Source organism: Engystomops pustulosus, chromosome 7 (assembly GCF_040894005.1).
Source record: "Engystomops pustulosus chromosome 7, aEngPut4.maternal, whole genome shotgun sequence".
Lineage (NCBI taxonomy): Eukaryota > Metazoa > Chordata > Amphibia > Anura > Leptodactylidae > Engystomops > Engystomops pustulosus.
The window spans coordinates 47,211,300-47,227,994 of record NC_092417.1 but is presented as its reverse complement, the minus strand read 5'-3'; the positions used below and the strand labels follow the sequence as shown (position 1 = coordinate 47,227,994).

The 16,695-nt window shown below is 44.7% G+C and overlaps 2 protein-coding genes across 5 annotated transcripts in view; one reads left to right on the top strand and one right to left on the bottom strand.

Moving 5' to 3' along the window:
- The window catches only part of DAAM1 (dishevelled associated activator of morphogenesis 1), a 144,739-nt gene extending 130,906 nt beyond the window's left edge, over positions 1 to 13,833 (bottom strand). For all 4 annotated transcript variants that reach the window (XR_011848841.1, XM_072115781.1, XM_072115784.1 and 1 more), the window contains exon 1: positions 13,508 to 13,833. The gene's annotated coding sequence lies outside the window, so the exon portion shown is untranslated. The remainder of the gene's footprint in view (positions 1 to 13,507) is intronic.
- Positions 1 to 16,695, top strand: part of LOC140069734 (potassium channel, subfamily K, member 16-like) — a 77,867-nt gene that overhangs the window by 22,107 nt on the left and 39,065 nt on the right. The gene's annotated exons all lie outside the window — the stretch shown is intronic.

Below are 16,695 nucleotides of genomic sequence, written 5' to 3'. Positions count from 1 at the left end.
AACATGGCCTATACGTAATACACTTTCACAGTATGCTCACCAAACCATAGCCCGGGTGAGCATATCACAGTGTCCCCCCTTCATAGCGAGGCATGGCTTCCGGTAGTAAATACGGAAAAAAAAGATAAAGTATGCCCTATGTTTTCCCCATGCACAGTACCGTGCCACAAGTATGTGCCCACCGTACCGCCACCATAGGAGTCTATGGGGACGTATACATGGCTGCAAATTTGCATCCGGATACATACAGGCGGGCCCCTACTTAAGGACACCTGACTTACAGACGACCTATAGTTACAGACGGACCCCACTGCCCACTGGGACCTCTGGTGAAGCTCTCTGGATGCTTTACTATTGTCCCAGGCTGCAATAATCAGCTGTAAGGTGTCTGTAATGAAGCTTTATTGATAATCTTTGGTCCCATTACAGCAAAACATTTTGAAACTCCAATTGTCACTGGGGCAAAAACAAAAATTTGTCTAGAACTTCAATTATAAAATATACAGTTTCGACTTACATCCTCCGGACCCTATCTTGTATGTAACCCAGGGATTGCCTGTATTCCCACAAAGCCAAATGTGAAAGGGGCCTTATGGAGAGCCATTTATGAGGTCTCTGGACTCCGGACCATCAATTACAGGAAGGGGGCATCAAATTTGTGACAGGAAAACCACAACACAGTACAGAAATAAAGTCAGAACAGTGAGAAAAAATAAAAACATCACTTGTTTGTCTTAGGTATTCAGACTTTCTGGCTGGAAAAAAACACAATATATAATTAGGCTGTCAGTCCGCAGGTGGGTTTCAAGACATACTGCCCTTCTCTATTTTCATTTTTCAGATTCTATAATAAGGGACATGAGGAACCACCATAACAGATATATAACAGACATACAACATGAGCCGAAAAACAAAATACCTACAATCCAGGCATGCGTTTTCTGTGCTGGTTCACATGTCCTACTGCTATAACTGTGAACCTTTGGGCCTTCACATCTTCCCACCAGATGTAAAGGTCTGAAGAAAAATCAACAAAATACTTTCCGGACTGTATTTGGTCAAAGGAAAACCTGAAAAGGTGCGGCAGGGTGGAGGCAATGCAAACATTTTTCCCTCAAAATACATATCATTTTAGACCAGAGGCATTTTACAATCCGACAGCTAGTCAATGGAGTCTTGAGGTGAGGAAAGTGTGTTACGGTGAGAAGTTTAAGGACACTTACAAAAACATTTTCGCAGATATTTTTGATTTGTTTTTGTAAGAGTCATACGGAGAGCAGAGTTGAGGAATGTTTGAACATACGGAAATAGAGAAAAATTAGGCTTAACAGGACGGTTATCGAAAATGATTTGACCCTTGGATAAAATCAGTCCACCACACTGACCTCTGTCCTTTGTTGCACTCCTACACTACAGGTCATTAATGGAGAGTACAACGTGTGAGTCATGATTTCCCCTTCACTGGTGCACCATTGGCATTGTGTGCCAGGATATATTCTATACCAGGTCCTCCCTGGCATAGGTATACACTATAACCTGCACGTCCCAGCCATCTAGTCTGGTTGCAATTCCTGGATGTGTGCCATCACCCCATGTATTTTAAAACACACATGTTTTTACATGTCACCATGCGTTTGGCTGGTTTGGATCAGTTATTTGATTTTTTTGGAAGTGTAAGCCGCTATGTTAACATTTTCACAACTGCTTACACTTCCAAAAATGCAATGCGCTCAAAACTGCGCCATGCAACAGCACGCTCAGTCAGCTCCCCAATATGTACACATACTTATCACACATGGCCAAGCAGAACCAGCAGTAGTGGAACACACAGGTGCAAGTCTTTCCAGTGACTATACAGAGGAGAGGGTGCCATCACACATTAGTGTTTTGATTCCAATGGGGGCGTGCCATGGCCAATTGCATATGTATTTATATGCAAACGCATGGGATCGGCGACCAGCACCCTGTGCCTTGTTTTGTCTAAATACAAGTCACCGGGGTCCGGTTACCGATCACATGCGATTCCCTGGAAACACATATGGGATGAGGCTGAGGCCTGTGCCCCCAGTGCGCTAGGAAACGCAACGTTACAGGAACGTGTGACTGCTGCCCATCTGAGATGTGAAATGAGTTAAGTAAACATTATTCCGATTATCTGGCAGACCCTTGTAGTTAAATTTAGGATGTAGATTCAGCACTAGAGCTCAGTTCAATGGAAGTAAATGGAACACGCAGTCGTTAAAAGTCAACAGTGGATTCTACACATGCTGCAAATTCCATGATTGGCAGAACGCCCTTGGAAATGCCATGGATTTTTACTGCAGGTTTCATGCACTACAATGCTTACTATGCATGTAACACTACGTAGCAGTTTTCTAGGTTACTTTAGCACTGATAAAGTGTATACACACCGTTCAGAATACTTCAGGAATGTGTAAAGGAATTGCTTAAATAACAATTTCCTAATATGGAACTTCTGCAATTCAGTTTTGCTAAAGGATTCACAAGATAACAAGAGTCATCCTGAACTTTCCTTCTGCTACACCGAGAGTCAATATACTGTAGGTCACTATACTTTAAGAAACTTGAGGCTGCGTTCACAAGTTGCGTTTTTCACAACACTTGGTACCGATTCCAGAACACACGGGTTTCAGTGAAAACACATGGACATTCTGGCAAAAATCCTTCCCCCCCCCCTTTTCATTGTTTTTTCCGATACACTCAAAAGACATAAAAAATGCAACGTGTGGACGTGGCCATAGCCTTACACAAAGATCTCTAGAATATTTTTTATCACTCATGCCGTTAATAAACTTCATACATGATGTTTTTCGTTATGATATAAACAATTGCGATGCCGAAATCTTCACATTCCCAGCCATTGTCTATTACTATATATCACTCCCTAAGGGAAGAGACAAAGGAGGGACTAATCTGTATGCAATGCGCCCTTTGGAATATTAACTTTCTGCTGGGTTCACACAAACATGGCCAGCTGTTTATCAGAATATTTTCAGCCTTGACATACTTTGAGAAAAATGCAAGGAACTTCATACTTTAGAAGCATGCCAATAATATTGATCCAGGAACAAATTCCATAAGTTTATTCCGTTACAACTTTTTTTTTTTAATTTAAACTAAAGCACATAATAAAAAGAGCTAAAGGGAGACAACCTGCAGTTCTGAGCAGTCATGGAGAGCTGTGCATGTATATCATACTTCTGTGTACTGTAGGTAGATAGTAGCAGCAGGACTATGAAAATATATTTATATTCAATGATTGTTGCTGGACTTAAAGGTGTTGGGTTGCAAGATATTTCTACTGAACAGCTCCACAGCCCCTGCCCTCTTCCTTTAGAGATTTAGATGGTCTGTCACCACAATTTACCCCATTAAATTACTAGCCCCTTCAGGTAGGGCATTAATGTCCTAGAATTCACACTTTTATGTGAAATCTTGTCCGTTTACCTAAAAAAAAAAAAAAATATCCTCAAAGTTAGGTACAAATGAGCAGAGAAGAGATGAGTCACCTTTAGAGACCGCAAAGGAAGTGTCACTTCAGACACAGATAACTGTGGTTCTATCGGTGCTTTTGTTCATTCACTTCAGTTATCTAGTTTGTGTATACTCTACCCATCCTGCCTATATAAAAGTTTCAAATGAGGGAACCCAGAGATGAAATTCATAGGCAAATAGAGATTTTAGCACAGTGTCAGTTTGTAGGTTGAGGGGTTAGATCTGGGACTGACCTTGATAAGGCGGGAGCCAACTATGGGCACATAGAGATAGTCAGCGTCTAGGGTTCAATAGGTGCCTGCGGACCAAGGCTGCTCGACTGATTGGACTCCTATCCGGAGAGGACCGCGCAGCATATATTGGAGAGACCAAGGTGTTAATGGAGCCTGGAGCCCCTCGGGCTCATTTGCATAATTTTTAAAGCCTTTTTTCTTATAAACCAGGGCATAAGAAGCTTAGAGAAGAGTGTATCCCGCTAGAGGGGGCACACACCAGTATGTAAGTGTGCCTGGTTTACAATCCTTCATCCGGGTGGTAGATGTCCTTTAAGCATTTGTCTGCTTTGGGGTCTACAGTATTATTATTATAATCTGTTCTAGGGTCTCCACTATTATTATCTGCTCTGAATGCAGAATTTGGTTTCTGGGGTGGTATTTATTGCTGTACTGTGGTTGTTTTTGCATCTAGGGTGCCGTTTACAGGTGCAGCCCCCTAAAGTTGAGCAGTATGACATTATGGCCCTTGCGCCAATAAACGTTGCTCACCCCCAGGCCTAAATCCTTAGATCAGGAATAGGACAAACATTTCAAGGAAATTTCATAATTATATATTTGTGGTTCAATTTATCTCAACTACAAAATGGTCACAAGTCAGACTACACAGCCCTGATGAAATGTAAGAAAACGCATGGTGTGAACACTTTATCTTGCTGCATGGTCGTGATGTGGGGGCTTATTCACCCTTTCGCTCTGATTATACGAGGTTCTTCATGCACAAGTGTTTACAAGAGGTGACCTTTGCTGTCAGCACTGCACATAATGGACATGGCCAAACTACAGCGACAGGGTAATCACTTCATTATCTATTCTAAATGAGACTTCAGCACCAGCTCACAGTGCAAATTAGGTGTTTGTTCACATTGCCAATGCTCTTCTGTTCCCGCTTACCGAGACAAATGTGAAACCTGTAGGTTATTAACCAGTGAATAGAACTGCCTACCTCCACTGATTATTAATGGGAACATGTCACCTTACACCCTGCAGATTGTTAAAGAATTGGAGAAACAGAGAAGGTTTCAATCCTCCTGCCACCTGCAGATAGGACACAATGGGGCTTATTTACTAAGCGCACACACTTTCATCAGATTTAGCAACGTTTTCGGGTATTGCGCGGCAGTGAAAGGTATTTGACTGGGGTCTGCGCTGGCATTGTGTCGCACGTGATCGGATTTTGGCGCAACGCCGTCGGCTTTCATGCAACAGAAGTTGGCGGATGGGCCGTCGGACGATCCGACTCATTTGGTTTGAGTGCGGGATTTAACTTTCAAATTGTGTCGCAAGCCCATGCACCAGGAAGAAGAAGGTGAACTCTATCGGACCTGAGCGGGGAAGCGACACATGCAGGATATCAGGCGCACAATCTTAGTGGATTGTGGCAGAGTGCATTATTGTCGGACATTGCACTTTCTGTGAACTCGAGTAAGGGCGATGACACACATGGCGTTTTGAACCTGTTTTTGAACCAAGACAATTGGTCAAACCTGTAAAAAACGGATGCGGATGTGCCCCTATAAACAGTCTGCTCAACTCCTCCTGCTCTATAAAATGCTGCCTGCAGATTATACATGGGGTCTGACTTTCTCTGCTCCTCTTGCACTATATCATTCTGTTTCTTCCTGCTCTATAACAAATTCTCAGCTCCTGCTCTATAACATGATGCAGATTGGACTGCATTTCCTCAGCAACAAGTTCCCTTATGCTTTTCAGAGACACTTACTATACAAGTCACACATGTTTGGATAAAAGTGCCAGAATAATGGCACCCATGACCTACTTGACACTGCTGCTATGGGGAAGAATAAAAGAATGTGCACATTTAGAAATAATTTCTTAAGCAATCTTTCTTTTTGAAGGAAATGTTCTGTGAGAATTTTTTTCTTTTTAAAACTGTCGGCCCATTTTTCACCCACCAACAGTCTACACTGTAGCGTATCGCGTGGGCTACCCACATGGACTTCAGATTGTTGGACAGACCTAAAATAATTTTGTAAATAAACCTGACATTACCATGGTCTGACTCACTTGCAATCTACCTGATAAGCCAAACTAAAGAGGAATCCAAGCTGCACTATATCAGTGGCGGTAAACCTGACATAGTAGTTAAGCCTTACATAAAGAAAGATAAACTCTGCATCCACAGCCATACAAAAACTCGAACTGCAACTAGAATATGTACAAAACCAACAAAATATGCCAAGGTCAGAAGACAAAGGATGCTCAGTGTGCACAGTGTCCTAGGATGATGTGAAATTATGTAACTCACATGTGCTAAAGCTGTCAATGCGGTTATCCCCCAACAGCTTTCAAGGGAATCTTTGTCTACCATGGAAATCATACTTGTATACGGCAATTTATCAGGTAGAACAAGAAACCATCAGTGTAGTCCTACACTAAAACATTGGCATTTCCTTAAAGGCTAATATTGTGGTCTAGATCACAAACTTCTTAGAGATTGTCCCACATTTACTAAAATGCCAATTTTCTGTCTGACTTTGCACTGAAAAGAATGTGCAAACTTCTTGCACGTGTATTTATTAAAAAAAAAACTGCGCCAGTTTTGTGTTGCAGCTGCACTGTGTCCAACAAGACAGAAAAAATGTGCACCTAAAGGGGGGTGAGAGTGCTTAGAGTTTGCACAACAATTCTGCAACATGAACAAAGTGCACCAAAAATATAAAAAATGGTGCACACTTCCAGAGCAGTGCAGGGTGCACAAGATTGATTTGGTTCATTTGGTGCACTGCACACTCCATAGACAAAGTGCACTAGTTTTGAGAAATGAGGCCATTGCAGAGATACAAATTCTGGGTAAGGTATATGCAAATAAAGGGAAAACCCTGAATAAGGCAGTTCACTCTACGATTTCCAAGTCTTTTCAGAAGACTGATTAGGGTTATGGGATAATACCCAAACTAGTATCTCATCTATAAGGAATAGACACCCAGGTTACCTTATTTAAGATAGCACCAGAGGCGATTTGCATATTCCTTACCCAAAATTGTGGTCTGTCACAGCTACATTTATAGCCAATAACAACTATATGGAATCAAAATAATAAGAAATATTGCTAAAGAAAAAGGAAGTAGAAGTTACCATAATCAATTTGGCATCTTTGCCAGACAAGAGGAACACTTTTAGGATATCTTTTTGGAATGGGGAAACTCGCTCTGCCATTGACCCTCTTCATGTAATCTCATGTACATGTGGCTAACACTCTGTAGGGAAAAATGGGCCAGACATTCCTGGTCTTGGAATGCGAAGAAGATACGATAAGACTATTTGCCATTTAAAGGAAAAGCCTCAGATTTACTGCGATAATAGTTTCTAACGAATTGCCATTACTAAAATACTGTATTCATCTGATATATATAAATATAAAAATCTTGCTTTTCTAGTAAGAAAAAAAAGCATTGCTACATTCCTATACCTAGGACAGACATAACATCCAGAGGAGACATGGGCGATTTTAGTAAGCAGGTCACGTTGGCGGTACATACACACACACTAACACCTAGGGGGAACGTAGACTGCCGCTGTCAACCTCCTTCTACTCAGAAATGGTCGGAAGCAAAGAATTTTCCTCAGCTCATCTCAGGACGGGAACGTCACTACAAGGAGAGGCGGGGGGAAGGGGGATAATGATGAACTCAGATGACATGGCATCTAAAACGCAACACTGAAGACAGAGCGACAGCGGAACAAGACATATTTACACCTATAGAAATCCGAATTCTCTCTGTGTCTCGGTCTATGATGCCCATTAGCAGATCTGAACTTTTATGGAAATGATGTGATCTGGCTCAGCAGGAGATATTATACTGTACATGTGTAGGAGCTATTTCTAGGGTTTACAAAAAGTAGTGCCAATATTTGAAGAGGAAGGCATGCCGATGACTCACTATGAAAATTCCAAAAGTAACCGGTTCATAATGATAGAGGAGCCGGTCATGCCAAAGCTTTGGGTGTGAATTAGATTGAGGCCATGAATACATAGTAGAAGCGAATACTATGCCAAGTGACACAGTTATGATAGGTGTCCTATTCCAGTTTTCTCTGTCCTATGCCAAGTGTATACATTTTAACGCATTATGTAATCTGTATATGTGCAAATGCAGCAAACAAATCAAGAATTTAGTGATCTGTGAAACACATTTAATAATGATGTACATAGTGTGGCTTTTCACTATAATATTCCGAACCGATTCAGATATCAGGACAGACATTTGTGTATCCTAGATTGTATGTTCACAGATCTTCCGGCCTTTATTGTGGGATCAGGTGGCAGAACAGGTAATAACGTGTCAGATTTCCTCTTCTGTCACTGTCTGCAGAGACAGGCGACATAACATTCAGTCCGAAATACGCTCCTCATGTCTGCCTCTAGGACCACCTGACCTCTATGGAAACTGCTAGCGGACAGGAACACTCCAGCGACAGGAGAGTCACCATGGCAACAGTAGACGGACCCTCATCCCCCTTCAAACTCTGCTAAATGGATAGGCAGTCAGCCAGATCGCTGTCTTTCAACAATCCTACCGCTGTGACAGAATGCAAACTCAACCTCTGTCATTAATGACAGTCAGGACATCCTCCATTATTCCCTGGGTGGTGGCTGCAGCAGCACTCCATACAGCGCAGGAAAGCCACATCATGAGGGTGTGCCTAAAGAGGAAAATTAGGTTTGGGTGGAAGGGGTTACTGCTGAGCCCAAAGGGTAGGTGGACCTCTGGGCATCTACGACTGTAAAAGGGATCTATTTTGTCACCTGGAGAGGCAAAATCTTAAACACCATGTACAGTAGGGAAAGGCTCCTATTCCCAACACTGTTTGCAGCTAGGAAAGAATTTTCTACCAACACCAGTGCTTGATAAGAACTCACACAGAGATGAAAAGCGGGCCCTAAAAAATGGCAACGGGACCGTTTTAATGTTGTATAAGGTTTGAGGGGTTAAAAAGACATCTCTGCCACTCTCTGTTTGATTATAGTTTTTTGGGGGGGGCTGGTGCTCCCATCCCGTCCACTGCTGCACATCTATTGCATCTTCAGTTTCAGTGCGTATCAGGTGTGTGGCAGTGGTTCAGGAAGTACACACAATCTTCTGGTAGTGACGCGGTGAACAGGAGGATATGTTTTTTTTTTGTTTGCATAGCCGCGATGCCATTCATAACATTTTTAAAAAGCCCAGACAACCCCTTTAAAGGACATGTACCACCAGATTACTGGCGATTATAGTAAAGTCTGGGGAGCAGAGAGGCCCTCGGGTGCCGTCAACAATAGTCCCTCTGACACTTTTACAAAGTTATTATTTCGACAATATATATGTAAAACACAGTCCCCCTATCCCCTAGGGGAGCAGCTTATTTAGGACACTCTACCACCAGTAATCTGATTGTAGATATCCTTTAATTTTGGAGGAGCTGGATATAAGAATTGTGCAGGCCTTCAGAATTATTATGATACCACTACACAATCCAGCCAGGCCATGGCATCTACCTGACAGCATTACTAGACCGGATAATACATCTTCAAAAATATCCATAGGGCAACTTAAAAAAATGTCCATTTACATTAAATAAAGCTGTAAATAAACCTTTCCCTCCCCAGCAGGGTGGATAGGACAGCTAGACTTCGGCATGCCTGATCCTTTAGTTTGAAAGGGAGATGAGCTGCTTTGGTACATGTACAGGGAGGAGATCAGATGAAATCGCTGTCAGACGTACACTATATATAATGTGCATGGTATGCTAAAAAAACAAAAACAAAAAAAAAACTCCCACATAGAAAAAAAAGAAAAAAAAGCTGGTACTATGATGGATCTTAACACAGATAGTTAAGTCAACAAAAATTCCAAGACTGTGTATAAAGTAGGTTTGTTTCAAGGAGATAATGATCATTGCTTGGGGCTAGGGAGGGTTTAAACAAGAGAAGTTATCACTTCTGTGAAAACCTGATTATCTTGTCTGTACCCATGAAAAGCATGTAAAAGGCAAGATCCAAGACCAAATGTTAGGCTATCCTCGGTTCTACTCCCCCCAAATGAGACAAATGGCCGCATACACTTATCTGATGATAATACACATAACACGGCTCCTGACATTACACATGTACAGTTATCAGACGTGACAAAACTTTTTCATTGTTACAAATCTGTTTGATAAATAATATTCAAGCAAAAAGTCTCCATGAGCTCCAAAGCAGGAAAGAAAGTGTTACATTGTTGCTGCAGTGAGAATAAGGCGGATGTTACGGATCGTGCACCAGATAAAGATATCAATAAACTGTACACCATAAAAAATACACCACAACATTAGAGGTCATTAGGTATTAGGTTCTTTAGCATAAATTATTTGTAATCGTACGTAAAGCATTCTGGAAACTACAACAGCTCATTGGGGTGTCGCTGCTGCAGGGATTCCCCTTATGCTCTATAACAGTGGTGGCGAACCTATGGCACGGGTGCCGGAGGTGGCACTCAGAGCCCTTTCTGTGGGCACTCAGGCCATCACCCCAGGACAGGAGTTCACCAAACAGGACCAAACCCATCAAATGTTCCTGCTGTCCAAGGCAACTTGGAGAGAAGCTACAATAGTGGTCTGAATTTGCCCTTCTTCTTTTAACTGTATTGGTGGCCACAGGCAGCCGATACAATTGAAAGAAGTGGAAGAACAGGTAGCAGTAAGTTACTGCTTAAAATGCCACGTTGGCACTTAACGGCAAATAAGTGGATTTTGGTTGTAGTTCGGGCACTCTGTCTCTAAAAGATTCGCCATCACTGCTCTATAATATTAGAAAGCAAAGTGGATCCATAAGAAAAAACATAATGGGACACATTTACTAAAAACAGTGCAGTCTGTACTATGTGCAGTGTGCCTGAGTATAGTTCAGGGGGCGCCAGATTCATCATTTATGGCACCAGTTCTTCATGAATCCGGCGTCCTCTGCATTGCTCGGACAGAGACTTTTTTTGGTGCACCTTTAACATGGGGCTTGCAACACACTTCTGTCAGAATTTGCATGTTAAATCTGGCGCACGGCCCATGTGAAGAATAGTGCAACCACATCAAAAAGGGTCACGTGCAACATATATGTGGCGCGGACACTTCTTAAATACATGTGCAGGTAGTTTGCACATGAAAATCTGAAGGAAAACTGTTCCAAGAACCTCAGTAAATATGGGCCAATGTGCTTTGCATCAAGCACCTCTATGGCCGGCGGCACGCGTGGCGTTTTGAACCCGTTTTGGGTCGTTTTTAAGCAATCCGTTAAAAAACGCATGCGTTTTATGAAAATGCATCCGTTTCTGACCCATTTTAATTAAGATAATCAGTAAAACCGGTCAAAAACCATGCATTTTTCAATGGACTGCTTAAAACGGCCCAAAAGCGGGTTCAAAACGCCACGTGTGCCGCCTATTATATGGACTCATGTTACAGCCGCTGGTCCCTAGCACATGCTTCTCCATTTAGTCTGAATGGATGCCACAGAGCAATACAATAGCGACAAGTAAAAACAGAACGAGTGAATACACAATGTCAGCAGTGACTCATAGTAACCACTCACAATGAAGTAGTTTTGTGCACGTTAGAAAAAAAGTGGTTTCCTTTCATATATAATTTAAAAACAATAAATTATGACAGAACAACTGATACTTAGCAATATTCCCAGTTCCTCCTCTGCAGCTCTGGTTCTGCAGAGATGACTTTGAGGGGACCTGTCACCAGGAGACCCATTTTTAGCACACACCCAACGCCCATAGAGCATAGTATATACTATGGCCAGGAAAGAATATCCCTGTAAACTAATCGTAACCCCCCATCGAACTATGGAATATGTTTCTTTCAAAATGCTGATTTAAATGCCAAATAATATAGAATAATATATTTATGATTAAGTCCAGGAAACATGGTCCATGGGGTGGCCAGATCTACAGGATGAGAGCAGATTAGATGAACTGAACTTGTAGTTCCCTTTAACTTCTTAATGACATCTCGTATTCTTGTACACTACATAATTCGGTGGGAAACGACTGGTGACATTGTGACACAAACATGTCACTTTAGCGTCCATGTCAGCAAACAACACTGCGACCTGAACACATTGTATATCTTCCACATGTAACTGTATGATGGAAATCCCATGTGAAAATACCCAATATGCAGCAATTTGGTACAATTTGGATGAATGTCCATCTGGCAGGCTCAGCCCATACACATGCCAGCATTAGGCAGCATTGTCCCTAAAAGTACAAAAACTTGGCCATCTCAGTCTGAATCGTGATCCTCTCTTCTGTATTGGACAAGTTAATCACAAATGTCACATGGAGCTAAAATTGGATTCAATGTCTTCCTATGAAATCCCAGGAGCACAGGGAATATACAGGGAACCACATATCAAACCATATTAGTGTGGAAATATAATAGTGTAAAAAATGGTCCAGAATCACCGCAGAACCTGGCAGTTGGCCATAGGGCCCCAAACAACAAGTGTGCACATCTCTGTGTATAGGTCAGGACCGTGCCCTGATACCAGAATGAATGGCTTGTCTCTAACATGCAGGAAGGAAATGCAGCACAGACCATACAGGTGACATACAAATACTATAATGACATGGACAAAATATTCTCCCATCCACCCTAAAAACACTGCCTGCAGAACAAAACACCATGTTCTGGACCAGTGCCCCGGAGGGGGTAGCGCCAGGCACCCAGTGCCCCGGAGGGGGTAGCGCCAGGCACCCAGTGCCCCGGAGGGGGTAGCGCCAGGCACCCAGTGCCCCGGAGGGGGTAGCGCCAGGCACCCAGTGCCCCGGAGGGGGTAGCGCCAGGCACCCAGTGCCCCAGAGGGGGTAGCGCCAGGCACCCAGTACCCCGGAGGGGGTAGCGCCAGGCACCCAGTACCCCGGAGGGGGTAGCGCCAGGCACCCAGTACCCCGGAGGGGGTAGCGCCAGGCACCCAGTACCCCGGAGGGGGTAGCGCCAGGCACCCAGTACCCCGGAGGGGGTAGCGCCAGGCACCCAGTACCCCGGAGGGGGTAGCGCCAGGCACCCAGTACCCCGGAGGGGGTAGCGCCAGGCACCCAGTACCCCGGAGGGGGTAGCGCCAGGCACCCAGTGCCAGGGAGGGCAGGGGCAGGCACCCAGTGCCAGGGAGGGCAGGGGCAGGCACCCAGTGCCAGGGAGGGAAGGGGCAGGCACCCAGTGCCAGGGAGGGAAGGGGCAGGCACCCAGTGCCAGGGAGGGAAGGGGCAGGCACCCAGTGCCAGGGAGGGAAGGGGCAGGCACCCAGTGCCAGGGAGGGAAGGGGCAGGCACCCAGTGCCAGGGAGGGAAGGGGCAGGCACCCAGTGCCAGGGAGGGAAGGGGCAGGCACCCAGTGCCAGGGAGGGCAGGGGCAGGCACCCAGTGCCAGGGAGGGCAGGGGCAGGCACCCAGTGCCAGGGAGGGCAGGGGCAGGAGGGCAGGCACCCAGTGCCAGGGAGGGCAGGGGCAGGCACCCAGTGCATAGCAGCAGAGATCCTATACGTAAACTGAGCTGCAGCCTGCTCCCCTCACCCCCTCCTACAACAGCAGCTGCTCCCCCAGACCCCCAAATCTGACCCTGTCCGCCTGCATATTAAGCAGTGCTGTCACACCCAGGAGCGGAGCCCCTGCTGCCTGGATCTGCCCTGTCTGCACACACACTGGCTGTAAGCACGGGCAGCCGCCACTGCCTACCTGAAATCCTCCATGCTGGATACGGCATTAGGCACCGGGATCTATTTGAACTCGTTCCTTCCCAGCCGCGGCGTCCCGCAGATTGCAGGTGACATCATCCCTCTTTGGTGTGATAGGACACAATTGCAACTCTCTCTCTGTGTCTGTGCGCAGGGGCAGCTGATAACGCGCACGGGATTCTGGGAGCTGTAGTCCAGACCGGAGATTGTGCGCCTTCAAACAAAACGTTACCGAACTACAACCCCCACAATAGAAACGGAGCGTCCCTGCGCTTCCCTGCGCGAGGCTCTTATCTACAGCACAGAATAGGATTGCCCGCTGACAATAGGAGGAGTGAGGCTCTGCAGCAACAAAGCGCAGCGTGCTCCACTGCCACCTAGCGGTGACGTCCTGACATAACAGCGTGTGAATCACCAGGGGGAAGGCTATGGGAGGAACACTGCTGCCTGCACCACAGCCTTGTTATGTGGCTGCACATTGCACTTATTACAAGGATTTAGGTCTTTATTGCACAAATAAGATTCTAGAACACTTCTGAATCCTTTCATTTAGGTCTCAAACCCAGATCCACTGAACTCTCTTTAGATGAGCACCCAAAATTTTAATAACAAGAGGCATTCTAATAGCAGGGTCACATGGTGCATATTTTAGCAGATTTTAAGGTGGTTTTTCTCCCTCAAATCTACTCCAATCACTGTGGTGATCCTCCCCGGTGGGCTAGTAGTGTCAGGGGGGCACCGTGGAAGCTCGTCACTCTAATGCCAGGGGAAAACCATTGAAACACCTCTCCACCCTGTACAATAGTAATAAATAATGTTATTTTTGTATTAAGCAGGTCATCGGCACAGCATCTCCCTTGCAAATCCACAACAGATGCGAAGAGATACTGATTTTAAGTGTCCATTCCTTTTATGTAGTGGCCGACTATTCCCCTACTGGGGGTTGCTGCCGGAGGCAAAAGGCTCAACTCACTGTATGGCAGGTGTTCCCCTATCAGCGGTTCATGTTAATTCACTTGTTTGATGACAACAGAACCCCTTGGTTGGGTGCAGTGGGTCCTGTGACTGACAACACTTAGGAGTGTCAATGACACACTGAAAGCCGAGATGATGTAGCATTTTTTTCAATCTCCCATGGATTCCCAGAAAACCCTTTTAAGGAGGACCTGTAACCAAGTACAAAATGCTAAATGACATTTCTTATTGCCACTGTGACTAGCCAAGGGGGTCGTAACCTTTTTTTTATTGATTCAACACATAGGGGAACACCCTCAGACAATAGATAAAGATTTCTGCCCTTTACTGGGAAAAGGGGTTTTCCCACCAAATAAGTTAGTCCCTATCCACAGGATGGGGCCTAATCTGATGATCGGTGGGGGTCCCAGTGATTTGAGATGACTGAAGCAGAATGGACATGCACGGCCGTCTGCTCCATTCATCTCGGGGACCATTGAGGGATCCGACGGAGGTTACTTGGACCTCATCGGACCACTAGCATGGGGTTAATCCCTTAGATTTAAAACTGTCATAAACAACTCACCTAATAAGCAACGTAACACTGTCTAGTTTTTGTTTCTTTCATGGTCCAGTGATCAACTTTGAAGTGAGATGTATATTGATTGTATAAAGTCAAGGAGGCGGAGATTTCTTCAAGAGCAGCAAAATGTTGAGGAAATATCCAGAAGAAAACGTTAAGGATGATTTTATGGGGAAAAATTCTGGCATCTTTCATAAAGAGAAATTCCACTTTATAATGATAGGTTCACTTTCGGCAAATAATTGACATAGTTTGTGCAATGAAAAGCCACACAACTTTCCCACATATCCTCTGTATCAATTCCTCGCTGTCTTCCATATCTCCGCCTGATGCCATTCCACAGGAAGCCTCACCATTTACCTCCAATGGATAAAAACTGGTCCTTGGTTATGTGATGTCACCCAGGTGCACAGCTCGTTATATCCCTGGTCAGGTGATGTCACACAGGTGCACAGCTCGTTATATCTCTGGTCATGTGATGTCACACAGGTGCACAGCTCCTTATATCCCTGGTCATGTGATGTCACACAGGTGCACAGATCCTTATATCTCTGGTCATGTGATGTCACATGGGTGCATGGCTTGTTATTTCCCTATTCATGTGATATCACACAGGTGCACGGCTCATTATGTCCTTGGTCATGTGATGTCACAAAAGAGGCAGAGATTTTAACATTAAAGTCAAGATGGGGAGCTCTGAGCACCTCCTCTTCTGTGATTGACATCATGCACAGGACTTCAGGAGATCTCGTTAGGGATGTCTCTGGATGCAGGACCATCAACTACAGCAAAGGGGGCTTTCTGAGGAAGAGAGAGTTTAACTTCAGTGTTATTATCTCCGCCTCCTTGACTTTATACAACCAGTTTACATCTCACTTCAAAGTTGATTTTCTGGATGATGCCACCACACTGGGTCATGAAAGAAACATGATCTGGAAGGCGTTACGCCGCTTGTCAACATACTGGTAGTGGTTTATTAGGTCAACTTCTGCTGACATGTTCCCTTTTTTAAAGATTTAATACACATCGTTACAGACTCCTCCAAAGTGGATTCAAAATAAAATCTGGATGAAAATCAATGTTAGATCCACATGTAAATTTGTAGAATTCATCAACTATATATAGTTTACTTGAAGAAGAGGTGATTTTTTTGATACATTTATAAATAAGGAGGATGCTGTTTATGATATAGATAGATATATTAATTAGGGTGTGTGTAATCAGTTTAGGGGGTCCATCATATATAATAAATGGGGGATGCTGTCAGGCCCGGCACCAGCACCCGGCTAACCCGGGCAAGTGCCGGGGCCCCGGGGTAATGGAGGGGCCCACTCGGGTCCCCGGATCTCCCCGGGTCAGCAGGACATCTGCCCCGCTGCCCGGGAGGTTCCTTCCCTCTCTCATTGCGATCTGTGTCCTCCAGACACAGATCGCAATGAGAACATGTGTAGTCACTCACTGCTTTCCCCGGCAGGAGCTGCAGCATGAGAGGTTGAAGGACCTGTGATGAAGTCATGGTCACATGACCTGCCGGGGAAAGCAGTGACCACACAGAGAGACCTGCATCAGTGAGGTGAGGGGGAGACTTACAGGGGCCAGGGAATATACAGGAATAGGGGGGGGGGGGGAAGAGTGTATACAGGAGGAGGGGG